The sequence below is a fragment of the Meleagris gallopavo genome, chromosome 5 (genome assembly GCF_000146605.3).
Source record: "Meleagris gallopavo isolate NT-WF06-2002-E0010 breed Aviagen turkey brand Nicholas breeding stock chromosome 5, Turkey_5.1, whole genome shotgun sequence".
Lineage (NCBI taxonomy): Eukaryota > Metazoa > Chordata > Aves > Galliformes > Phasianidae > Meleagris > Meleagris gallopavo.
In genome coordinates, this window is record NC_015015.2 from 49,558,160 (window position 1) to 49,558,912 (window position 753).

Genomic DNA, 753 nt, shown 5'->3' on the forward strand with positions numbered 1-753 from the left:
GCCGAGCAGCCTCCGCGTGTTATCTTTTGTTTGTGCTCGGCAACGCGCGGCCTTCGGGGAGCTTGGCTGGGGACACTAGGAGAGGGGAGGATCTCAGCCCGGTGCAGGGCCGTGCGTGGGGGACAAGAGAGTGCGGGGCCGGGTTCAAAGGAAGACGTGTAGATGAGATGGAATCAGAGCTGCTTCCAAATGATATTGTTCTAAATACGAGCTGAAAACTACAACTCGTAAATAGTGTCTCTTACAGGAGTGTTAAGAACATCGATATAATCCCATGGTGCAAGCTACAAAACCTCATCACTACAGTCTGACAGTGTCCGGTGTGTGTACATTTCTGAGCTGTTTTGCCATGTGCCCAGACATGCCTGTTGTGCTTTGCTGTACGAGCACCTACACCGCATGCCATATGCTTTGGAGTCATGGCCTACCAGCATGTCTGCTTCTCATTCTCACTACAGCAGCACATTTATAAATCTAGTTGCTGAACAGCAGATTGAACTCAAATTTGGGTCAAGAAAAAACAGGCTACAATTTCAGAACTAAAAGGTTTTTGTTTTTAGTAAAAACAGAGAAGTAGAACAAAACTTTTACACATTCAATATGAAAGCACTGGAATCAAATCATTAACAGGTTGCCCAGAGAGGTGGTGGATGTCCCGTCCTTAAAGACAGCCAGGGTCAGGCTGGATGGGGCTTTGAGCACCTGATGGAGCTGTGGGTGTCCCTGTTCAGTGCAGGGAGTTGGACTGGATGG

General features: G+C 48.2%; 1 protein-coding gene across 1 annotated transcript in view; it reads left to right on the plus strand.

The window, feature by feature from the left end:
* The first annotated feature begins 124 nt into the window (after positions 1 to 124).
* The window catches only part of TRMT61A (tRNA methyltransferase 61A), a 20,570-nt gene continuing 19,941 nt past the window's right edge, over positions 125 to 753 (plus strand). Inside the window, exon 1 of the mRNA XM_010711955.3 lies at positions 125 to 320. The gene's annotated coding sequence lies outside the window, so the exon portion shown is untranslated. The remainder of the gene's footprint in view (positions 321 to 753) is intronic.